This window comes from Cephus cinctus, unplaced genomic scaffold (assembly GCF_000341935.2).
Source record: "Cephus cinctus unplaced genomic scaffold, Ccin1 Ccin1_scaffold0101, whole genome shotgun sequence".
Lineage (NCBI taxonomy): Eukaryota > Metazoa > Arthropoda > Insecta > Hymenoptera > Cephidae > Cephus > Cephus cinctus.
In genome coordinates this window covers 1,128,820-1,155,250 of record NW_014332838.1, presented here as the reverse complement: position 1 = coordinate 1,155,250, position 26,431 = coordinate 1,128,820, and the positions used below count along the sequence as shown (strand labels likewise).

The 26,431-nt window shown below is 42.7% G+C and overlaps 1 protein-coding gene across 1 annotated transcript in view; it reads left to right on the top strand.

Moving 5' to 3' along the window:
• LOC107274753 (ephrin-B1) overlaps positions 1-26,431 on the top strand; it is a 529,858-nt gene that overhangs the window by 55,668 nt on the left and 447,759 nt on the right. The gene's annotated exons all lie outside the window — the stretch shown is intronic.

Below are 26,431 nucleotides of genomic sequence, written 5' to 3'. Positions count from 1 at the left end.
TCGTATGACTTTTCAATTTATTATAAGCTGAAGGTTACGGAATAGAAATTTATCACTGGTCTAATTTTAACAACGATCATCATAGCTATCACTAATCATAATAAAATTATATCAAACAGGACTAAATATACATATAAGCTTACACTCTAATAAATTATCGCTTTACCGCATTATCATCATTATAACGGCTGTACTCACGCAATTCATTACGATTCTTCAAATTTTCTCATTAATTGGTAACAATTCTCGAGTACGCTGTTCAGTCCTTTGGAGCTCGCCCAGGATTCAGTCCTTTAATGGTAGTATTCTGGATGATGACCCATGTATGTCGTTTAATTTATTCAGGATTACCCGTTAATAATATTTCCAATCTCAACGATTATTGATAGAGTCCGGGACTGAATAGAAAACCAGAGCCCTATTGCCTCTGCAAATGGACTGTCTACATGGACGAAAAAATAAAAAAGAAACAACCAATAAACTATCTATTTGAATAAAAATTATTATTTGAAGAAATGTCTTAGATTACTTGTCGTGCTCCAAACGTCACACGTGCTTCTTCCTCAGTTTCTCGAGGCAAAAGGGAAGAGTTGCACGGTCGGAGACTTGATTTTCACGACAAGTAAATAGGAGGGGATTAAGAAATCGATTATTCTGACATACTACGGTTATTTCATCAACTATTATGGATCCCAGTCGGTAATCCGTTACAATTATTATTATGGAAATTTTTAAGGATTCCTGTGCCATTTTGGAGTTGTACGTTGTTGATAAGGGAATCTTTTCTAGATAATTACCATCTCGCAATAAGGTGAATATTTGTATTTGTAGGATCAAAGCCGGTACTGGTTGACTGTATCTTTATTGTGGCTTTGCGATAAGGTTTTCCTAATTACGGTTAAAGTCAGGTATTCAGTCTTTTACGTGCCCCTATTAATTTTTCGACCCCTCGTATATTCTACTGTTATTATCAGAGTATTATTTTGCGTTCAATAAGGCAATCGGATAAAAAAGTTTCATCATCCTTCTTGAGACTGTCTCTTCTCCTTAATAAATAATTAGGTTATTATCCCAGTAAGATGGGGTCACTCAGTCTCTATATAGCCTTACCTGAGCTGTATCTTATACGCACGTTCATTACGGGAATTTACGTGACGTAGAAATGCATATGGAATTTTTTCATCAAGCGCATCGCAAATTTATGTTAATTTAGGAAAACATTTCTTTTCCTCACCGAAAACTCATATAAAGATCAGTAAAAAGTGACTGGTTAAATCCAACCTGGCGAATGTCAAGTCTGGGAAGTTAGCCCCCCACAATTAGAAAATTTCGGTTCCGTTGTTTGTTCTGAGTTGCTCTAAGTTTGTTCTACAATGTTTCAGAAAAACAAGTTTCTCAATTGAAATTTGTAGCGGTGATGCGCAAAAAACAGTTTCTTACCGGAACTCCCCATTTACGGAAAATCAAAGTTTTTTTTGTTGCTCCAGCTTGTTCTAGAATGTTCCAGGTTGTTCTTGGCTTTTCTGGGTTATTCCAGGTTGATCAGGCAGGACAGACAAGTAAAACCAGGGAAACACTGGAAAAGCTGAGGAGAACGAACGCTCTGAGAATAGCATGTGCATATAGGAACATTTCGAACGATTTCCAGGTTATTCCAGGTTGATCAGGCAGGACAGACAAGTAAAACCAGGGAAACACTGGAAAAGCTGAGGAGAACGAACGCTCTGAGAATAGCATGTGCATATAGGAACATTTCGAACGATTTCCAGGTTATTCCAGGTTGTTCCAGCTTGTTCTAGGTTCTCCTAGGTTTTTTTAGGTTTTCCTAGGTTTTCGTAGGGTTTCGTAGGTTTACGTAGGTTTTCATAGGTTTACGTAGGTTTTCGTAGGTTTACGTAGGTTTTCGTAGGTTTACGTAGGTTTTTGTAAGTTTATGTAGATTTTCGTAGGTTTTCGTAGGTTTTCCTAGGTTGCTCCAGGTTTTTCCAGGATGATCAGGTAGGACAGACACGTAAAATCAGGGAAACACAGGAAAAGCTGAGGTGGACGAACGCTCTGAGAATAGCATGTGGATATAGGACCATTTCGAATGATTTCCAGGTTATTCCAGGTTGTTCCAGGATGATCAGGTAGGACAGACACGTAAAATCAGGGAAACACAGGAAAAGCTGAGGTGGACGAACGCTCTGAGAATAGCATGTGGATATAGGACCATTTCGAATGATTTCCAGGTTATTCCAGCTTGTTCTAGGTTTTTCTAGGTTGTTTTAGTTTTTTCTAGGTTTTTCTAGGTTTTCCTAGGTTCTGGGTCTATCGATGATTGCTCTAGATTTGTACAGTGATCGGATAATAGCAGCTAACTTAGAACAATGTAGAACAAGATTCGAAATCGGAACTATACAATGTAGAACGGTTTTATATGTAAAAAACGTTTTTTTGATTCCATTCGAGTATTCTTCACTTAGCGGTACTAATATTTTGGAACAATATTTAGAACAACTAGAACAACTTGGAACAACTAAAAAACGTTTGATTTTCCATAAATGGGGGGTTCCGGTAAAAAACTGTGTTTCCCGCCTCACCGCTACAAATTTCAATTGAGAAACTAGTTTTTCTTGAACATTATAGAACAACCCAGAACAAACAACGGAACCGGAATTTTCGAGTTATGGGGGGCTAACTGCCCAGACCCTCATTACTTCATCTTGAATTTATTATCGTCAGTCCCGTGAGAATTTTCGAGTATCAAAGAATCGCGCCTTAATATTCGTTGTTTATTGTGTTGACGTCTGGTCTTGCTCCATGGGGGTCCGAGGGGGGGCATGGGCATTGTGGTAGACACAGGGAGGAAATGCAGAAGAAAAAGCAAACGACAGGTAGCGACAGACGGAAAGACAGACGAACAAGACAGGAGGAGAGGAGAGACAAGAATGTTGATTGGCCTCAAATTGAATCCCGTCCATTTATCACTCTGGCTCGGTCTGCTAGCGGCGCTCCGACGCTTCTACATCCGAGTCAGGCCAGAACAGGCTAAGCCAGAGCCCTAAGGTGGGAAACAAAAATCGGAGCGACCGTTGTCGGTTCCATGCGAATCCACCGCAAGGAACAGGATTGCTTCTTGCGAATAAGCGCTTGTTCACGCGAAACGCACGGGGCAAAGCGGTTTCGCTCTTTTTGCCAATTGGGTAGATGAGAGTCCTGGGGCTCTGTTGTGGCGAGAGCCATTTTACAGGGGTATAAAATTAATTAGCGATTCCCCCAAGAAGAAGAAGGCTCAAGGCGTCGTTATATGTACAGCCTCGGCGTACAGTCAAGATCGAGGAACAGAGATAGATGATTAACCAGCGTCCTTTGTCCTTGTTTCCTGTTATGGTCAGGGTTGATGGTCAGTCCTTACAATTCTGTAAGAAGTTGGTTTACCACCATTTTGTCACTTTTGGGTAAACGATCCTCTTAGTTGCTCGTTTCGTTGTCAACCGCATCTTACGAGCGTCGTAAGCTCCTCGTTGATAGCCGCCCTCGTTATCTTAGATTTTTATCATTCGTGTTTACTTCCTCTCATCCTTCCTGCAGACATTGCTTTGCAACATCGCGAAACGCTAGTTATTTGCATGTTAAACTAGTGCCGAGCGTAACAACATTTTCTCTATTGTTTCAGGTGAGTCCTGTTCATGCATATTTTAACCATTGTCTCTCGTATGGGTGAGTAAATATATATGCTGATACTATTTACACTGTGTTTGATATGATTTTAAGTGAAATGAAAAAAAAATCCTTGAAAAACTAAATTCACGTGGTAGAAGGGATCGAGTACCATAGAATGAGTATTTGTAAAATCCGTGTCGTTTCCGGAGATTCGCTGACTTACAAGAGTCAGTGTAAAGTCTCAACGGGAAGCTGCGTAATGGTAGAGAATACCCAGAAGAAACTACGGTAAGAGAAGACGTTGCATTATGCAAATGGTTAATTTTTTGGCTAGGGGAGAAGGACCGTCGGGATAGCCGAATCGAGTCCTGGTTCGAGTTTGAGTTTTGGAGACGCAGCCTCCGGGGTCCCTTACCCCCTTTTCGCAGATCTTGGCGTGGCGGCCTTTATTGAGTTAATAAGGTAATTCCATATCGGGTGGGTTTGCGCTCAATCCTGTAAAAAATTCATTCTCGCTGAGCTGTTGCTTGTTAAGTGACTGTTCCAGTGAACCCAGCCAACCATCCAGGCACTGGTAGCTATACCTATATACTATAGCTACCGGTAGTAGTAGCAATAGTAGCATGGCCGCTATTCGCCATGCTGCCATAACGCAAGGAAGGAAGCAATAGCCGGCGGCCGTTCTAGCCAAGGTCCACTGGGAAGCTGGAGTCCTAGGTATCTATAATGCCTACCTATACTATCGAGAGGGATGAATCGGTTAAAGGCGTAACCTTCCTATTTCCAATATCCATCGTCCTCGGCTTCTCCTTTCGAGATTTCCGAAAACATCCTGAAAGATCGAGTGAGAGATAGAATCGCACGTGGCCTTGGGGTAAGGACTGACCTCGTATTCTACCCGTTTACGAGCTCTCATAGAACCGCCAGATCTTGGATCGGTCGAAACAAACCAGGCATTCTCTGGCTTCGAGTTCCGAAATTCATCTTGGCAATGTCCACTCTTCTATCTTGCGCGACCAATCATCCCCTGGTAACAGGATGGTTTGGTTGGGTGTGGTATGACGCATAAAGATTGCTATGGTAGCAGGCATCCTGGGATCTGCGGGAACGTGTATGACCACGTAATAAATTAGTATCAATGGGTAACGTAATTCCATACAGTTTCATCGTAGTAGGTTGGATCTCTAGATCTAGGGTGTCCTGGATCGTACTTCATCTTCACTCTAATCGATGGTATTTGACCAACAAACGACCGAGGTTTTCTCGGAGCAATTAAGAGGGCAATCAGCAGTCCTAAAAATATTGTATTTAATGATAGACCCCTAGGTATGGGCTCGAAACTATAGATTACATTTGGACATGATAATTGGCCGAGACGTAGTCAATAGTGGTGGGCAGTTGTGTGCATTATAATTGTAGGTTAGCCGAGGAGCCCAAAAAATTCCTAAATCGTTTCTCCTTGTGATTTCATAGTTTTGCTATTACGTCTTTCATTGCCCTTGGCTATTCTGACTTCGTCCTGAACTTCTTTCTGTCTTGTTCTCCAAATATTTTTAAAATACCTTTCGTTGCTTTTTATTTATTTTTCATAGGGATTTTTTTTCTTTTCTTTTTTTTTTCCATACGATCGATTATTCGATGTTTCGCCTTTCATATAACTCATTGCAAGGCGCCATTATCCTGCACTTTAATTTCCCACTGCAGTCTTGCTTATTTACAACTCAGCAACGACCGCCGCTGCAGCAACAGCCGTGACCGCGTTGCGCTGTTTATTCGCCGCGAATAAATACCGGATATAAAATATGGCGCCGACTGCAACCAGACGCCCCGTGTATATCCCGAAGCTGCTTAAGGTGGTACTGGGTCGAGTCGGTAGTCGAGAAGACAGGACGACGTAGAGAGGAGAGTGCAGTAGAAGGAAGAATACGAAATTGGAGAAAAGTAAGACACGGTGGATGAGGATCTGAGAAAGACGGGAGAGCGACAGAGCCAATCTGCCATGGTGGTAAGTCTAGCTAAAGCTCACGTTCATGCACTTTCTGGCGTCTCTATTAAGCGCGAAAAATTGTCCGCTCGTGGAAAAAGCTTCTTGATTCGCGTCCACATAAAATTCTAGACACGTGTATCTATATATGCTACAGTTATAAAACATACCTATTTGACGATATCGACTGGAATTTTCTGAACAAGAATTCTGTGGTAAATAGATAGGACTTCCTGGCTCTCTATCTCTGTCAAATGGTCCAGCCTATCTCGTCTTCCGAATTGAACCAGTTAGGAGATTCGATCCTCGAACTCATATCCTTGGATCCCTAGGAGGTAGCTATTCCATTCGTTCGTACATGTCATTTTATCTTACGTGGGTGTCTATACAAGGTTCTTGACGCAGGTCCAATCTAATTGCCCCGTAGGAGGACAGGAAGCGACTTCAGTGGGGTACCAACCGACCGAGCTCAATTATTAGTTGGCGAAGAATCTTTTCAATATTTTATTATTTCTTCCGTTGCTTTCTTCCAGGCCATAACTTTGAATTGGCCATTCCATGCCGCGCTGCCGCGAGATGACTTTGGTTAAGGAGTTGCCCCTGTTGGCGAGGAGGTCGGCATGAGTGGTGGTAGCGGGGGGAGGCTGTTTTCAGAATAATGCCGCTTGAACAACGAACCCAGCACCAAGAGATATAGTAGACGCCACCTAACTCATCCGTTCCTAATTGGCTTGTCCGAACCAATATCTCTCCCCATCTTTCCGTTTTGAGTGTGTTACGTATAGGGTAGCTGCTTTATACATATGTCTTGTATACGTAGGTACTGCACCTACTGTACCTATCTGGTTCCAAAGGTCCTCTGGGTCATTGAGGAATATCATTTTCACATCTATCGTAATTTTTCACCTTCGTCACTGTGAAAAAAATTTTTGTTTTATCTACCTACTGGAAATTCAACACTGTTCATTTTTTGCGTGGAATTTATGACGGTGAGTTACGAAAATTTGGATAAGACCGGAAATACTATTTTCAGACCTTGAAACGCTCGATTGACTTCGGATGAGAACGGAAGGTGGGATCTGACTTTTTTTATCCTTTTTTTCTTTTCCACTCTTCTATTATCTTTTCGGGATTCTCATAGAACACGATCGCTGACGTTAATCTTGAAGGATATCACCTTCTTCCCTTGTTTCCTCAAGCAGCAAGAGGACCCATGGAAGATGTTGTACCGTCGAAAAGGTACAAGATCGAAAACAAGCTCGTAACGTTTCTCGATGAATTCGGGAATTTCTCTTACCTACCCTTCTCGAGCAATCAGGTGGATGCTGCAGTTCTAGGGTTGTTGCCGCTGCGAGAGAGCTGGAATTGCAAAGAGTATTCCCTAGATCAGGGGGGTTGACCCGACTGAAATTCCACTAGAATTTTCCGAGATAAAAGAGCAAGAAAAATACAGTATACGAATTGGTATCCATAGCAATTCCATTCTTAGGAGGGTGTTTTCGGCGTTTGTTGCTGAAAATGCATCTACTTTGAAATTTATGTTAATCCACGATCTTGAAATTCGTTTGGAATTGGAAGAGAGCTGGTTTTAAGGTATTCGAAGTGCTTTGACAAATCCGACTCGTGTTGCGGCACGACTCTTAAAGCAGATTTACACTATCGAGTAAATGGCGTAAGAGCAACTTTTACACGAGTTTGCTCCTTAGTGTTAAAGCCTGTAAAAGGGACTATAGAAGTTATCGCGTGCGAAGGGCATGCCCGTACTTACTCCTCGCTCAGCGAGTGTCTTGGCTCCTTTATGTCTTGCCGCATCTCACGTGGCGGATAGAGAAAGAAAGTGACGGATAGCGAACAACAGAGTGAGAGATAGAATAGGCGGAAACTGCGAGCTGCGTTCGGAATTTCGTTCGCTAATATTCCTCGGTGATTGCGTTATCAATTTCTGAATTTATTGGATTTGCACGTGAAATATGGCGCAACTGAATGCAGTTACCTGTCTATATGATTATCAGTTGGCTTTTTATGCCATGCTAATGTCATTGTTGCATAGCCACAGAACAATAAAATAATATATCGTTGTTCGATCCGCCGATGTATGTGGCACTTTGATTTAAGGCTGTATTATTTTTTTACGATTCAGGTAAACGTATGAAAAATATAAATTTTGGTCGATATCGTTAAAAAGTGTATGCATTGTTTTCCCTTTCAACAAGAATTGCCATTAACGAAAAGAAGATCATTGTAAGGCAAAGGAGCGAAGGAAGACAGAATATGTTCTTGAAGGAAACCGTGAAAACAAAACTTAAATGTTAATGAATTCTCGTTGATTTCGTTACACATTCACCAGATAAATCCCCGTGGATATCAATTTGGTCGAGCTCCCTGAGATCTCTTTAAACCTGTAGTGCGTCCGCTCTCGTAGCCAGTCCCCTATCCCGTATCCTGTGAGTCAGGGGTGGGTATCACTTTCCCAATTTTCCCGAGGGTGGAAAATGGCCCATAGGCCTATGCGAGGACTCGAAGAGGATCCCTGAGATCCGTTCCGTTGGAGACGGAATTTCTAAAACAAGAGGCGTGCCGGGACGAATTTTCTGAGAATTTTTCGCAACTCCAGCTCTTCTTTTCTTCGCAAGCTTCACTTTCTCTCTCTCTCTCTCTCTCTCTCTCTCTCTCTCTCTCTCTCCTGCTTACATTACATGCTCTAGCTTTCTTTCTCTCTTCAGCCCTCCTTTATGCTCACACGGCACACGGACCGTGTATCCTGTGGATATCAATTTACTCTCCCAAATGGACGATCCCTTTAAAGCAGCATACGTCGCCGGATGAGGAGTCAGCACTGACTCTTCTCCTAGAAGAAGGGAATAATAATATTCCGGATTTTCCAGCAGCAGATATTGGAAAAAGGGAAGAAGGTAAAATAGGCCAAGAAGTACAAAGTGGTTGCACCAAAGCTCGCTTTACCAGGGAAGGAGAGTGACGTCCCGACGTCGGCGTCTGTTGCCTCGCTAGTCAATTGATCGGTAAACCCCCAGCAGCTTCGAGAACGACTTTATCTGAATTTGCGTACAAACGAGGTTAGCCGCCACTACCACCCACTGCTATCGAGGAGCATAGCACCACCTTATTTGCCACAGCCTTCATGGTTCTTTGGTGGTAACAAACTTATTCACTGTTGCATGTATATTTATATACAATACTAGACGCTTCTCAGTTTCTGTAGGACGGCATTCATGTTAAGTATGCAACTGTATATACGTATGAACGCGATACGACCACGATACACGAGCTTCAACTAAACTGAGCCATTCTGTGCCTGGCTCCTTCTACGGCCATTCCTTTCCGGGACATTTTTATGACCGGCATTTTCGTTACCTATGCCAGCATCACCACCCTTCGCCGTTGCCGGGCGGTTCGCGAAAAAATCTGTACCAAAGATACGCCGCGTAAACAGCAGTCGGGAGGAAACGGTTATTTATTCTGATGATCCTTCTCCGTGGGATTCTTTATATACGGGTTGAGCCTTCTGTACCCGCCTTTGGACCGTGTCCCGTCGTTACTTTACCTCGCCCTGCTCTTTTCTCTCTTAACTTCTTCATGCTTTCTTGTATGTGTTATTTTTTATCTCTTCATTCTTTTTTCGCCTTTTTTCTTTGTTTCTGCTTCTGTATCATAGTTTCGACCGTTCTCGTCTCTCTTTCTTTTTATCGTTAGCCTTACCTCTATGTTTTTTTATTCTCACCGTACAACGGTCAGAGACACTCGAATTATCCCGCTTTCTAGCGACGCTCCTTTGTCGACAGGAGATACGGAATTTCGATGAAAAAAAAAAAAAAGGTTGTCCCGACTGTATGGTACCGCCGTCTTCCCCCCCACGTGTTTATACTTCCTGTTATTTGTGCCAGCCCTCCGCGTTACGGATCCTCGAGAACTCCGGCAAGAAATTGATCTCGAATTCATTATACGTGGACCCTGTCATTATCGCGAACGCGTGCAGTCATTACGAGGAATGAAGCAGCAGATTCTTCACAGTGGCTTTGCGTACCGCGGGACGTTTCAACGTATCCCAAACGTGACACTCGAAAATTCTGTGTAAAGGGACGAGGTGATTTTTATCCAAGCGTCAAGATCGCAGAGTCTATTCAATGCGCGTCTCTCGTGTGCGAGTTCCTTGCAACGTCTAATTGCCAAAAGAGCGCGGATATCACGTGATCTCGTGGGAAATCATATATGAGATTCGTGAAATTCACGAGGCGCGACGAACGTCGTCAGAGGACACCAAGGGGATCGTATAAGGTGCAAATAACGGAGTATCGTCCGTTGTAAATGAGTATATAACCTTACACCAGGACGAATTCGGCGAATTCTTCGCTCGAGGATTCGCTGAGGATTCTGGCGCGCACGCGGCAAAATTGCGTTATGCGTCTCGGCACCTGAAGAAACGGAGTTCCTAATAAACCCTGAATTCCAGGGCGGCGTGAAAAACGTAGCGAGGGGTGGTAACACGCCGAAGGCATTCGGACAAAAAATACTTAAGTGATCAAGCGGACTCTCGGGTGGCGTCGGGAGGAATGAGAATGGCCAACGGGAATGGGAATGCGGGTGAATAAGAAGAGAGTGGAAGGAATGATTGTGGACGAGGATGTGTAAACGGATGGAAGAGGATCCAGTGTAGGAACGGGCGAACGTGGAATATACCAAGGGAGGAAGAGTACTAATACCTAAATAATTGCCGGCTTGAACTGATATGATTTAATAGCATCCCGTATGAAGGAAAAAAAGCGGGACTGGCTTGCGGCAAGCAAAAAAGCAAGTCGCCTGTCCAGCGCCCGCGGCAGATAAACGTAACCGCCTCGCCACACCGAAAAATCTACGTTATCTCCCATCAAGGTTTACTGTGAATCGGATGGCTATAATATATGTATATGTGTAATACTTTGGTTAGATATTTTTAAAAGATTTTCATTCAACAAATTTCACACTGCGTTATAGTTATCAGCCATATTTTTTTTACTAGCGAATACTAACGTGTATTCATTATGCATTTGCTTCGCAAAGTGATTTTCAAAGATAAACAACTAAGTTAATTGAGATAGGGGTGCGGCACCGAGGTTTAGTTCAGATTTGATTTAGGTTTAGAATCTCATATACCTTTACGACTTTATATAGGAGAAACGTGGCTGAAGCAATGTTTACTAGGAAAATTCTGTTATTCGGTACAACGGTTTACCATTGAAAAATGAACGCTTATCGGAGAACGTTTCTCACTTGTAGTATTATCCATAGGACTTAAGCTGGACTGTCTGTGAGTATCAAGGGGTTGGATGTGAAAATCGCGAATATACGACTGGCAAAAGTTTTTTCTATCCCGATTCAAAGTCCTTTTCGTGGTTAGATCAAGGGCCTCTCGTTCGATGGGGAATGTCGAGTGGCGAAACAGCCTTGTGGAAACAGTTTTCTCCGGGGAGGCGTTTCCAATTGGGAAAGCTTGGGAAATGGGGAGTCGCTAGTGGTTAGCAGGGTGGTGTCGGGGGAGTATCAAGGGTGTCGGTTTGGTTGCCAGGGAAGGAAAAATATTCTGCCAGACTAGTACGGCAAACTGGTAACCGTTAACGACGTTATATAAAGGGAATCATAACTGGCTTAAGGATGAGCTAGGTAAAATCTAGGTAAAATTATGCTGAATTCTGGATTTCGGTTGATCCCTTGCATCATATACACACGCGCGTGCGGACGCATTCCCATGTGTAAATATGTGTCCTGTTCAGTTCATGGTCAACTAGGGCTATGCTGCAGCCGAATCTGGTGTTAGCAGGTAATAATATCGAGTAACGACGACAGGTCGGTAGTTGGTATGACTGTATGCATGGCCGTATACGTAGTGCTATCTACTTGAGTGCATCCTTCTGATGCAAGTGCATCGGCACGTGTTACTCTAGAGATAGCGATATATGCGCATAGCATAACGTGCATGATTCTCCCGGTAAGCAAGTAAAGTATTCTATTTCCCTGGCGGCGTCCTGGCGAGGAATGGGATTACCTTGTTTTGCGAATTTTCACGTAATTTCACGACATGCATCTCAGCCAGCCGCTGCGCTTGGAAGATGCGCCGATATCCTTCCCAGTGAAAATGAAAATACTTGGGTGAAAACCCGGTTAAATTTCAAATCTGATGAAAATCTGCGGGGTGTCTTGTTGGAGCATTGTAAGCACAAGCACTGGGCCCGAGCGTCGAATGCAAAGTGGTATACATGCGAGAGCGCAGTTATGCAGCTGTAACGACACGCAAATGATCTTCTCCGCACAATTCCATCCGCGCATTGTATAACCGCTTGTATATTACATTAGACCTTATTGCTGGGCGTGTAGCTGGGACTTGCATTTGCGTTCTAGCAATGCAGGTATTAAGCATTGTCGCTACATGCTGCTAAGCTCGGATGAATACTGCAATCAAATCATTACGCTTCCAAGTCCTTTCTTGGCTCTTGAGATCTCTGGGCACAACGTTTGAATGTTAACAATAACGAGTGTTATTTGCATTTGGTTCTACAGCTACAGTTAAATAATAGTACTTTCACCGGCACTCAAGCAATATAACCGTATTGCTTATACTTGCTTTACATTAACCAATTGAAAGTGGATATACTATTATTTGGGTGGCTTCTATTAATTAGGTTGATCACAGGATGATGGTATAATGTATTAAAATATGTACATATAGTCATCGTGGAATTTTGTATCGATATTCACAAACTAGCTATAAGAAATTGCTAAACTCTGAGATTGAGAAGTTCGTTAAGTCTTGTCGAGCAGAGGAGCTGGCGAAGGCTTTGGTAGGATTGAGGTGAATTTTGAGGAAGAAAATAAAGGAAAATGAAGGGATGACCCCATCTGGCAGGGGAATATGATTCCGATAACGTGCAAATGACGCGGATGTCTTTCCAGTTTCAAGATTGATCGTGACGCGGGCTCGGTAAGCCTTGGAGAGCGTAGAGAGAAGCCTCCGACCTGCCTCGGAGGAACGATAACCTCAAAGAATAGCCGATCGATAGGGCAGCGATCAGAGGAGAAGATGGACGGAGACTGGGGACGATCTGGTCATTTGGCAAAGATTGCCGATGATAGACGGTAGCCGGAGAGGCTCAAGATCCCTTTGCCCGATTTAGAAAATAACCTGGCTAGATAAATATCATTTGTCTACCTGTATCTATACCTGGTCAGCCGAGGATACCTTATCCGTCGATAAGGAAATACCTGCACCCATAGTTCATTCGCTGCATCTTGCAAGTATACGTAATAATAAAATGGACCATTTAGATAATCAGAGATTACGTTAGAATAATCTGTGATACTGAATAATAGAAATAATAATGGTTTTCGAAAATCTTAAGTAAAACGTAAGGAACGAGCGTTCTATGTCAGTAGGTAAATCCCTAGTAGTGATCCTGGCGTCATTCATAAGGCTTATATCCGTACTTACACAGACCTTAATAGCGGGACTGGGTAATCCGGTCAGCTAGCGAACCTCTAAAAGGTGAGGCTGAAGGCTAATCTGAAATTGCTAATTCCGGATGGCTAATTCAATTAAGAGAATGGCTGGAGTTGGCGGGGTATGAGAAGGGTATTAGAAGCTTCCTTGGTGTGGCTAGTTCGAATAGCGTTGGCTCCTACCAGAATAGAACTCTGACTTTGCGGTAACTGCTGACCAGAGCGCAGAGCGCTTCGGTGCCTACACATTGGAATCATCGCGTTCCCCAGGAAATCGAAGACCCACCGTCGACGTTTCGTCCGTTCCGCGCTAGAATATGCATGCAAAGTAGGAGAGTTATACGACGCGCATCGTTCCAAAGGAATTCGAAACGCTGGCCAAATCCGTCATTTGTTTGCTATCGATCCATCTGCCCATCCGTCCATCTATCCATCCATCCACTTCGCTCACCATCCATCTACGTATTCGCCCCTGTCCAGTCATCCATTCAGGTTCTGGACTCTGCTCGAGAGAGCTTGAGGCTTTTCGGTGGCTGAAAACACAGCGATTCCTAGATTTCTCAAACCCAAAACCTATAGAGTTATCTGTCTGGTGTCGATCTTTAACAAACCGTACACTTTAGGAGCCTAATATAATTGGCCGTCAGAGTTTCCTTAACGATATTAGAATATCGGACAACTGATCCTCATTAAAAAGTTTCGATTAAAATAAATCCATTTAGCAAGGCACTCCGCAGGACGACGCGTACCCTTCCTCAGAACTGTCTCGTTTGCTCCGACGTCTCTCGGCAAAGAGTCGCGGAGGAGGTGAAGAAGAAGAAGAAGAAGCGAAAAAAAGAAAGGAAAAGAGGAAAAATCTAATTAGAAGTGGATTAAAATTTAATCACTCGCTAAAGGAATTTATCCTGGGTGCTATTGGTGGGTGGTGTCCTCTTCATTTAATTGTATCCTCTCTAGGTCGTCTCCACCTCCTTTCCGGTTTCTCGGTATCGTCCTTTCACCCCATTCTCCAATTTACTCTTTGCCCCGTTGCTTTCTATTTTTTGTATTCTTTTCTCCCTCCCTCTACTACCGCCTCTCTCGCCACTCCTCTACGTCCTTTACACCGTACCATCCACTTTTTTCATTCTTATTCCTTCCCTACAGAGCAATTTACTTTGCATAGACATTAAACTACGTTGCTTAATCGTCGGACACTCTCCACTCGACTTAAATGCCGCGACTATGTTGTATAGATTGTATACCCAATGACAATTCTGCTCGCTGTATCTTCTGGACTTCCTCATTCTAAAAGGTCCACTAGCTTCGGAGTTGCTTTCATTAGGTACAAGAGGCACTGGAACCAGGGCCACTTACCTTCAGCCCGAAGGGATGACCCGGATATTCGTTATACGGAAAATACAATGTACTATATAGAGTCTAGCCAATTTACCATACTGGTACATTCCTAGTATAACAAACGCAAGGAAGAGGACGAGTCTGTTCTTTACAAGGATTCGAAATGTCTCTACTTTTCCAGCTAGGTAGTTTTCAAACTGAATGAGCGAGAGCCACCCTTTCGTTACTGGACTCTGTTTGCCTACCTAGATAAGATCCTATACCAAGTTGCACTGTTTACACCTGACTCGAGAAGTTACGTTTCTGCGACTGGCTCTCGTTATCTTTCCCTTTTGTGGGCTTGGCCGTTACTTCAGAGGGGTATGGTACGCTGTCTGGCATTGCGTCATCGAGCAACCCTTGTACTGGTATTGCATGTTGTTCCATGTACTAGATAAGATTTAGGTCTGTAATCTAAACCTGATCTGAGTCATCTGCCTGCAGGTTATGATGCTTCGTCCATGGGTTAGGTTGGGTTGTCTAGTCCAGCTATCGGAATAGGCACCTGTCTGTATCTATTTGTCTGGGTAGGTGCCTACCTACGCTTGCATTGCTTGTTACTGTCCTGGCGTTAACCTTGCGGTTGGTCGTTAATCGTCAGCCGGCATTTCGTCCTCGTGGGAAGTACGCGAACAGAGGGCGAACTAACTCGCTTCTCCTATCAAAGATTCAGTGGCCTCGCACGCACCTCTGCGGCTTGGTCCAACCTCGCACCAACTACCCTCAAACCTTAAACCGCTGCTGGGAGTCTAGTGCCGGAAACCTGGTTCAACCTCAATGATGTTGGCAGAGTAACGTTTTCAACCATCCCCTCTGGCTTCTCTCCTGCGTATGGGAATCATTTAGATTGATCTGGTGGGATGAACTTTAAAACGTTCTAAACTTGACCCTTGTGCTGTCCGTTGGAAACGGTTGTGCGCCGGTGGGTTAGATTCGATGGATAAACGAGTAGTAGGTTAAGAGGCTTAAAGATAGGTTAAAGGCACTCTTGATGAATATACGAGACTACTTAACCCCGAATTTATTGAAATTTTTACTTTAGCCTATTTTGCGAAATTTTTTAGTTATCTACAGCAGATTGATTATACTACGTGATTTTGTATAGTGTTTCGGCTGCGTTGCTTTGTAATCCTGCGAAATAAAGGAACCGACGAAATCCCTGGAGATAAAAGTACAAGGCAGGGTAATTAATTGACTTGTCTCTCGCTTCCTTAACAAGGAGTCTTAACCCTGCGACTTTCGGCTCCCTCTGTGCTGCTATTCGAGCCTAATGACATTCTTACCAGAAATCAATAATACAAATAACCTGCTCCCTTCGATATTTTTCGTACATCCTGTAGCGCTGTATGTATATAGTTGTGTGTATGCTATATATATAGCTCAATATCGTTCCTTGAATTTATGTTTCGTCTTGAAAAGCTGTCCCGAAGAATTTCAGAAAGACCATAGACATACCTTTTTCCACGAGTCATTAGTTCCAAATTCCAATTGCAAAAATTCAAACATTTCCAAACAGAAACCCTCAACATTTCATCCTACCTCGTCATTAATAAGCTTCTTTGTGTCACGATTAATGTGTTACCTCTAAATTTACAAAATGTCTAATCCATTACAAATTACACTTTCAGAGGTCGCATGCACAAATCTCACGCTATTAAAATTTCACACCGATCAATTGGTTCTGAAAATATTTAAGTAAATACAGAGAACACAATCTGGATTCTTATTTCGATTACAGTTACCCCTATGGGTGGTGCAATAGTTTCCAATAACCGTGCATAATATCTATATGGATGTGAAGGAATTTTGAAATTTCTCTCAATAAATTTAGCAAGGGATGAACTTGTTCCTGTTACTGTTTGATTTATCTTACGTATTTTTATACTGCTACTGATTCATTGGTGGCGAATGTTTCGAGGACCTTCGCGAGTATCCCTCGAGCAGATACTAAATCCCGAAGGTATTCCCGGGGACTTTCTTAGAACGTGGCCGGCCCGTCTCCAGAGCTTGTAATTACCTCGTCCTTTCTTAGGACAAGCAAAGCGGAATCGAAAGAAGTGCGTGGGTGGCCGAGTTGGAATACGGCACTGCACGTCGCAAGGCGTGAATACATGACGGGCCGTGCGTGTAAACAGCCTGCAGCCAACTCGAATTAAATCTTGAGATATTCGCACAAGGTACGTCGTTAATCCTCCTCGTGATATTTGCAGAAACGAAGATGAAATTAACGAACAGGATGAAAAAGTGGGGGAAAGAGCATAAAGAAACAATATGGATATAATTTGATGGGTCGCTTTAAGACTGACAAAAAAAAAATACAAGCTCAGAGGAGAACCATTATTATTGGTGCTGTATTCGTTACGTGTGGATATCTGCTCCACGTGTAAATCTATATCTGCGCAATACCAACCCTTGCCACAGGTATATCCTGCAAATAGTCTCGCTCTCTCGTAGGTATTTTTCGACGAGGGTTGTTTAATGATGTTGAAAATAATAAACAAACGTTTTGGATACCACGGGAAATGCAAGCATCTACAGTCCGTTTCCTACATACTGCAGGGTGGTAGGCAGGGTAGGTAGAACCCGTGGTAGCTCGAATAATTGGCCATGGGCATAACGACGTTCCTCTGCCGAAAATAATTAATAATGCCAATTATGCTTTAATTATGAGCGTGCTCCCAGAGCCGAAAGTTACCCAGGTGTGGGTACGTGCTTGTACAGTGCTACCAGATTTCCGGGGTCATGCTGGATATGCTTCATATGGTATTTCATGCTTTAACTTATCCCAGACAGAATACTAGAAGAAAAATTCATATTTATTGAAGTATGCAATTTTTCTTTTAATCTTTGACTCCTTCTTTCTTTTTACCTATATTCGTGTGTTTAAGTTATGAAAATTATGCTGCTTGGCTGCTCGCGCGGGATACTGTCTTTCTCTCTCGCGGCTCTGTTTATTTAAAATTCCAACCTCGTCCATGGACCCCGTGGGTATCCGAGGTGTTTCGCACGCTAATGTAATGCAAAGATAAAGAGTCGAGGAGTACCTAACTACGGGGCACCGAATTAAGGCTAGAACTAAATTAAACGTGTCCCTGTTGAAGCGAGCTTAGCGGCACCCAATTATTTTCCACCGAAAACTCTTCCATCTTTGTCGTTTACCTTTCAAGGGTCGAGGAAGCCCTGGGACCGCGCACGAGAGCGACGAATATTTCCAGGGCTCGTTGTCATAAAGGGCCCCAGTAAAATATGTCGACCGCGTATTCCGGGAGAGATCGCGTGGCCGAGTATACGCGCCGGAATTTAATTACATTAGCCAATGAATTTCTTAGTAAATCGCGTGAGACTGATGTAGGATCTCGGGAAGGCGATATAGAAACGCGCCGTTTCTTTCTTGAAAAAGAGATAACCAGAAGCTCACCCCGAGAACCAGTCCCGGTCTTGTTATATACTTACTTTCGATTCGCCATTCACGCGAGAAACGTTGGTCGCTTCGCACGCGCATTCGGGATTCGCCGGGCGGCCAAAAAAAGTGATTAGGCTAATAGGCGGGATCGCTTCTGTTTCCTTCTTTTCATTTTTTTTTTTTTTTCGGACGAGTCCTCAAATTATTGCGAATGATCACGCAATTTTATTCCTATTTGCATTTTTTGCTATACTCCCTGTAGTATAGATATATATATGATCGGTCGATAGCCCTATGATAAATATATGTAGTACTTGCACCATAGGTGGTACGTGCACATGGGGCGAGATGCACTTATTATAGTGTTTGCTGTGTACAGACTGCATATTGGTGACTGTGGATATGCAATAGGGAAAGATTCCTGGCAATTGCTTTCAAGTATCTTCAATTCCACCGGCTACGTAGATGTTCCTTATTTCCTTGGTGCGATCGTTAAATGTTGATATCTTGCGAGACGCGATGGAACGTAAACCTCGGTAAGTGCAACGTTAGTCGAGCATAGAAGCGCCTGGAGCGTTTGCAGTTACACGAGTCATATAGCACGGATGCAGACGCCGACGCCGACGCCGCAACGGAGAGCGATGTGACCGAGGAAAGAAATTCCAAGGGCAGCCAATGACCGTCTCTCATTTATCTTGGACTTGGGACAGGGGCTCGATCTCGCTCATTTTGAAGTTCGAATGTATCGGACATTTCTTTTTACTACGAGTTCGAAAGGAATTTGGTAGAACAGTCTTTCAATTATTTATTGGACATTTAGTAAACACGTGATTCAAAAATCGTTATTCTACTATTAATTGCTAACTAGTTATATAATACCTACCTTCAATGTTTTCAGTAAAAAAATTTTTTTGGATCAAAGCATATTTTTTTGAAGCCTTTTCAGAGCAGAGTCCACTGGACTGGACTGGACTACTCACTTTTCATTGAGCGCTTTTCGAAATTTCGAACGAACCAAACGCACGGTTATGTTTCTTTGGAAGATAGTCAACGGATAACAGTTAAGGGTACGCGGTCGAGGGGCTAAGAATTAAATAAATTTATCTTTGTATATAGTCCGATGCTTTTAGAGAATGGAGCACTTTCGGTCACTATAAAAATTTATATGGCTGTTTTTTTGCGCGCCTGTGCTCTTTCGTGTATTTTCTTTTTTTTGGGCTTTTTTCTGATCGAAAAATACTTGAAACTCGCACAGGTTTTCGAGTCCTGTTCGAAAATTCCCAGTGGACTTTTTTTACTGTAGGGAGAATATTGACCATTTGCGAAATAACCCTTTTCAATTCTAGCCTCGCTTGAAATCCTTGATATTAAGTCACCACGGAGGGACGGAGGAGATACTTGTGGATTAACCCTTGGAGAATCGTAAAATTTTACATACGCATATCGAGTACAGAAACAGCGGCGCTGACCGCAATAAAACTTAAATTAAGATTAGACGGTTTTGCACACGGAATGTTTCCGCAAAGTTATATCCCTAAAATTATATATGTATAAGCGGCCGCTTAAAATGTGGTTTCTAGACCATTTCGAGGGACAGGCCAGATGAGAATGTTCAGGATATTATCAAAAATTCTTCGTCCCTCGTAATCTACTACTAAGGAGCATCCTATAAGAATACATATCAAAGCACGAAATAAAACCAGAGAGAAAAATCAGTACAATAATTTTCCTAATTCCAAACCCTATTGCATTCGGTCGTCGAATTTCATCAACCTGCATTTAAGTAACGCTGTTTTATCCCCCTAGGAAAAAAGCGCTGATCCGAAAAACCGAAGCGCGAAAAACTCTTTGGGCAGGGTGCGTTAACTTTGTAGGCTTCAGTCCGCGAAAACAATGTCCAAAAAGATTGCGTATCAAGGTCCAGCCTGTATTCCAATAGGGGTAAACGAGCGTTCCCATCCCTACTGAAGTTAGGGTCTTCATTCACCCTCATGTGTCCTATCATAGACATTCAGTTTCAGTTGGATAAATGAACGCGTAGTTGCCTGTAAAAGACTTGATGGGTGATCGGTGGGTAGGTGTGCTGGAGATGCAGAAAGGGAGAGAGAGAGAGAGAAAGTGAGGGGGGGGGCTGATCACGATGGAGTGTAGGGTTCAGTGGTGCAAGACAGAGAGCGCTAAAGGAAAAGGGAGTGAGGGGATGTGGTAGAAGCCTAAGAGAAAGGGGAATGGGGGTTACAAACGATCGAGCGAATCGCTAGCATTTGTCTCAGTCAGAATCAGAGATAAGCCAAATGAGGAATCGTTCTTTGAAAAACCTCCAAACTGTCCGCAGAAGCTAACTGCGATTGCAGTTGCAATTTCTGAATCGATGAAATCGCCCTGATCGAACCAATCGAGTACATTTTTTTATTGATTGACCTACCCTATAGTAGTTACTTTACGCACGTTAGAAATAATAAGGGACAGATGTTTAGGGGTTGCTCGTCTTATCACTGCTAATCTTCCTATTCGGGTTAGAGTTCATTTCTCATCCGGTTATCTTCGCGATCCTGGTAGAAGGTTGGATCACGATTTCACCCTTTACTTAGAGTCTTCAGGTCTTCTGGGTCCACCTTGGCTGACTTATGCTGGCAGAGTTAGTCGTAACGGGATTTAACCCGATTACTGAGGTCTTCTTGGGTTCTTCCTTTTTAAAGGTTTTTATATAGAAAAATAAAAAAAAAGGGAAAGTTTTCTTAATGTCTCCCTGGAGTGGTTCGCCTCTAGGGCACTAGCGTTAAACCCCCGCAAATGTTCTTCTCCACACTCTCGTCTTCTGCTATTCTCGTTCGATGCACTAACCCAAATTACGTCATAAGATAGAGCATCGAGGAGACACCTACAGTAGATGGTGTAATATATGAGGAGAGGAACATGTTAGGATCTCGTAGAATAATGCGCATGGATCTTGGCCGGCACCTCGACTCCTGCACACGAGGATTCTCATAACAGGAACCAACGGGGAAAACGGATGTGAGATATCGGCGATTCCCGGAACATAAATCGACGTGTACTTACCGAATTGCTTCGGAATCGTTCCTTTATGTTCGCTGCTACCCGCAAGGTTGGACTTACAGGTTAAAGCGACCTTCTGACCTCATCTTACAATGTGTTATAAGTGCAGTAGATTTTATGATGACACTGCAGTACTTGTTACTAGAAATAGAATAACAAAAAAAAAAACTTAAAATACGTATTTTTATAATTATTTTATATCTCGTTGTATATGCAATTAATTTTGACGAGTTGAATGAAATAAAAAAAACAAGGCGCTGTAAAGAGACGAGTAAATTTTGTACGATGAAGCGGTAAAAAGAATTAATGCCAAGTGGTGGTTTCGAGTTTTAGAAATGTCGGATTATATCGAAGTCGGTCTTAAACCTGGCAGCGACCAGAAGCCGTCCAGTGCAGCTGCACTTTCGTGATGCACAAATGGATGAAGAACCACATCGGTTTCGCATCGTCCGTGCAACGGTATTAGAAAATATCGGACAGCTCCGACAAACCATTGGACTCACAAATAAGTGGCAGATGTCGGTTGTGCTAGGCTCTCGCATTGTGCCTGGAAACATACAAGTCTTTGTTTATCCAGGAAATTGGATCGGACCAGTGGCGCGATTTTTTATTTAATTTTCCTTCATTCCTAACAATTTATAAAGGTGCATTCCCATGGACGCCAAGTGACAATAATACAAGTATTTCCTAATGGGTAAGTTGCCAATGGAACTGACGTGGCAGTAGAAGAGTACTCGTCAAATTGAGAGTAGATCCCTTGACGTTTAGGTTGATCCGAGTTCAAAGCATTTTCTATATGTGAAATCCTGGAAACTATTCATTGCTGATAGGGGTATCCCTTTGCAGCAACGATTGATTTGTCTGCGAAGTAAAACGCTCTATACGCGTTGTCGGCATTCCGCAGCTGTGAAATGAAACTCTGGAAATTCCGAAGCCTTTATTAAATTGGAATTTAATTGTTCCCTGCCATCGCTCAATTACGTTTGTCTAAATCGGTATCGTACGACGTATCGATGAAAATAACTGAAATCCATAAAAGCTACCATCTCTCTGTACCACAGTAGACTCTAGTAATACATAAAAAAAGAAATATTTTGTATACCCGGGTCTGACGAAAATAGCACTGTATGGTTATATAGTAGATGTTTTCTTTCATTCCGGAAACACCTTATATAACACTCCCTTGTAAGGAAACAAATCGCTGGTAGGTTTCCCTCTTTCAGTTTCGGCCGAGAGAAAATTAAGAGGACAATAAATCGCTAGTTCCCGTTAATGCCATTGCGTAGCAAGCCTTGACGTCTTCACGAGCAGTTAACCGGCGAATGGCTTTGCTGGCCTAATGGCGAATAGCAAATTCTATAAGGCGATAGCATTCGCCGTTGTCTTATCTCAGAAGGAATGGGAGTTAGGGACGAGCCTAGTTCAACCCGATGTTTTGCTCATTCCAAGCCATTTGTGTGGTAACTGTTCGAATTAGGATCAGAGCAGAGATCGAGAAGAGGCTGAAACCAATCTTAATCTATGATATACCGTGCTTCCCCATAGTACAGTGTCCATTCCAGAGGTCACAATAGAGTGCCTCTCAATGGTTGCAGCAAGGTTTGAACGAGGTCTCAATAGCTTTTTTTTCTTCTTACGGAGTGTAAGACTATTTGGAGAATGGTGCGCGATGACCTACAGTAATTTTATTAACGAACTAGAATTTTTTATTTCAAGTAATAACAGCCGATATATAAGATCTACTCTAGCAACCTAGACTATTGGGCTTATACTGCATGAGATAAAAAAATAAATATAATAAAATCAAAGTACTAAAAAGATCGTACATTGATATCCAGCTTTAGTGATCAGAAATAGGACGTGGCGATGAGTATATAGAAATGATAGAAACGTTACCAGGCAATAGTAAATATCACTTTTGGTCTCTCCAGGCGTAATCAACGCAGTCAACTGAACAGCTCGCAATCTGCTTACACTGTGAGTGCCGTTGGATGAAACTCTCTAATGCATCTCTATCGTAGAGACGAGTTCAGTCTACTCTGGCTTAGTCTAGTCTAGTTTAGTCAATTTCGCGACTCGGTCGTGTCTGGTCCACAAATCAAAGTAGCAAACCCTATTTCTGATTAGGAACTATAGTACTGCGGTGTTTAATTATTGGAGGAAATATCTTACAAAGCGATTAGGGTACAGAAGCAGCATCCGTTTCGTAATCAGCTCAGGACTCTACGATGATACCTTGGAAAGCAGGAAATTCACATTGATCCCATGAAAGACACGAGTAGCGTCTGTGTGATAAATCAAAGGATTCAATGATTTCATTCACATTTCTCTCTGTGTTGCACGCGCGACGCAGTACCAACCCAACAGCAATATACATTCACTGGCTGACATACCGCGACGGTTATTGCCAATATCATAGCCCATGAATCCGCGTAGGGCTCCGAAAAATTTGACCTTGCATACTTGAAGGGTGCTTTTCTGACCGCGAGGGACAGAAAGGGCCAGAGCATAAGAGAACAGTGTACCACGTGGTGGTTCCCTCGAATGCTCGTAGATCAAGCCAATCCTTAATCAACGGTTAGCGGCTATTACGTGTGGGGCGCGTGACTCTTGATAAAGGACCTCGTTTTTATTTGGACTGTCCCGTGAAGATATCTACCCAGTCTCCTATTATATACGGCAGAACACGTCGTGCTATCTTCTATACTAGGTGTATACATATACATAGCTACTACCCTCTAGCTTCCCTACTAGCCTAGCTAAAAGAGGGAATGAGAAAAGCGTCATCTTTAGTCCTCCATTATCATCCATCCTGGGTCCAGTTTCCAAGCAAACTCAGCCCCTCCAATCCAGTCTCAAGTACGGATGCTCGGTGGATCTCTAAAATCTTCTTCTTTGCATTTTCATTGGTACTAATCTTATGACATTTCTAAAACGTATCTGTGCATGAACCCTGTGATATCACAATGATTGGTCACCGGAACGAGAATGTAAATTTCTGACAAGTAAAATTGCCATGGTGACCATTCTTAGGTTCTTACTCACAAGGGTTACCATGTTATTCTCGAACTTTATTTTACCTGCATGTCCACCTATGTACATTCATAGTAAAACATAGAGATATCAGGTCATACGCTGGTTTTCATTTCATTTAATCGTCATTGTCAAGTATCCTTTTGGCCTATGCTGATTTTGCCATTTCGCATAAGCGAGACAAAAGCCAAGGCTGCGGTGCTATGACGGACTCCGTGGGACAAGGATCGGGCGTTTAATTTAGTAGATGAATCGTGCAGCGGCGACCCGGCGCCATCATTATAAATCACGACATAATTACACTACCACGTACCAGGGATGCAAGGGATACTCCCACCCTATTTCACCCTCCTTGTTTTGACTCTCTACATTCAGATTTCAGCTCTTGGTTTCCCGTCTCGAATTTGCTTTACAGAACTTACCCCCAATCCCCTCATGCTTATGGGTTTTACAACCCGTGTCCGGTAGCGACTGCGATCAGATCGTTATGGCAACTCTGGATCATTAAGATTTATAAAGGATCAATTTTAATTTGTTTTCCGATACCTGCCTTGTCTATATTCTATTTCACGTTGGCTATTGATATTAATGAAAATAAAAATTTCTCAACTTTTTCTTCTCTGTTCAATGGAAAATCGTAATCCGCTTGTTGGACAAGATCTGAATTGGTAAGATAGCGAAGGGCGTCTCTAGGTTTTACGAAGAATTATATTACCGGCTGAAATGCTCCCATACGGGATAGTGCTCATTTTTATGGGGTACTCGGGGCGCCCGTGGAACTCGTTGCGTTACGTTGTTACGTTGTTGCCGCTGCATTTTATACCTTCGGTTCGCGCACTGTACCGTGATATCTACCCTGTGTCTTGCGCATTTAGAAGCCCCTTGCTGTCCCATTGGCTTCCATACATCTATACCCTTTACAGCTAAACCCTTGGCTGCAGTGTTTCTTAATACGAAAAGAAAAGAAAGAAACAATCGCACCAACCCCTGGCATTCAGAAATTCACAGTGTCACAGAATTACGTCAATTTTTTTTTTATATATGAAAATTCATTTTTTTATCTTCTATCCTATCTTCTGTTCTATTCCCCTCGCTATAATGCATTCAAATGTAAACGTGCATCTTTTATCTTTTTCTTTGATATATTCATCTATTTGAAGCTTCTAGTTCCGTATAGAGGAGCGTCGTAAAAAACATTGTATTTCACTGCTCGTTAAAGAACACCTTGGCTACCTTCACTGTCTCTGCGTGTATATCCTTCGGCCCGTTTGCATCTATGCGATCGATCGTTTTCTCTAGTTATCAGGCGTAGTGCCCTCACGGGTTGCTGTGCCTCCAGGCAGAATCCTGCCGGCGCGTCTTGCCATAAAGATATTATTGGCATTCCGTACAGCAGGGTCCGTACCTGCGAGTCTTTTCTTTCTTTCTCTACGCTTCCCCTTTAAGAGGTTCGTATCTTTCTATACCGATATATCTATATATAAGTCACTGGTGACATAAGGTGCAACCATACATATATATATAGTAAACTGCCAGGTCGCTGATCTGTTCAGAGATTGCAACCAGTATCCGATCCAAGTTACGCCAAGGTAACGATTCGAGTTCACCCAAGAAATGATTGATCGATATTTTTCGCTGGCTGATAAGGTATCGATTATTTTTATTTAGATTATGAATATTTTTTAACACACCCGTGTGTCACTACCAGCGAGAATGGAATCTGTTCGGTGAAACGTAAAGGGTGGTCTTAATCTTTTTTACTCGACAGGAGGTACTGCTGCATTTTGTGAAATTATTTCAAAATGAACGAACTACTTCTGTGCATCTAGAGATTTTACGATCGAGTACTTCGAGGCTTCTTGGAATTTCGAAAGTTGCAGGTTCGTTAAACTCTGTCCGGAAACCTGGCTTGTTCTTTGAACCGGAAGTGGATCCGACTGGGTTCTTGTCGACATTGTCAATGCGCTAGGATCTCTAATTTCCTACTGGTGTAAAATCAGTACTGAAAATTCTTGGGATTTATCTTTTTTTCTTGTAATAGTATCTTGTGGATCAATCTCTGTAGCTGTATAAGTAGAGCTCCAATGCTTTCCTTATAACGTTGGCACCGATTTTAATCGGAAAAGAGTCGGCCGTTTCTTAACGCTACCTACGACCGGAAAGACTCGACGTGATGTAGCCATCACGGATTTGATTCTCAGTTTAAAACGTTGAGGAAAGTAGCTCTAAAAAATCTACCGTCTCAGCATTCTCTTTCCTCGCAGTGAGCTATTAGCCGACTACCCCAGCTTTCCTTGGGCTTTGGTATAGACACGAATTTTTCTTTCACGTTTTTCTTTTCTCGTCTTTATCTTTCGTCTTACGCGAACGGAAGAAAGCCAACGTTGCTCCGTGTCAGGTAGATATAGATACCGTACGTCCCTTCGCCGATAATCAATAATTTGAAA